We start from the raw sequence: 211 nt of genomic DNA, 5'->3' as shown, positions 1-211 counted from the left end.
ACTCTCCTGACACGGGATTTGGACGAATCCAGCTCCCAGCCTCCACGCTACGGGATTTCAGGGGTCCAGCTCAAAACCCCATCTCCCCCTGGCCTCGGTTCTCCCCTGGCTCTTCCTCCTTCAACCTCTTCTCAAACCTCTCGACGCCGCCACCGCTGCCTGGACCCACCCCTGCAGAAACCTGGGCTGGAGGAGGCAGGGCTCCCACCTT

Source organism: Cariama cristata, unplaced genomic scaffold (assembly GCF_000690535.1).
Source record: "Cariama cristata isolate BGI_N322 unplaced genomic scaffold, ASM69053v1 scaffold27269, whole genome shotgun sequence".
Classification (NCBI taxonomy): Eukaryota; Metazoa; Chordata; class Aves; order Cariamiformes; family Cariamidae; genus Cariama; species Cariama cristata.
Note: the sequence above shows the minus strand (reverse complement) of the source record.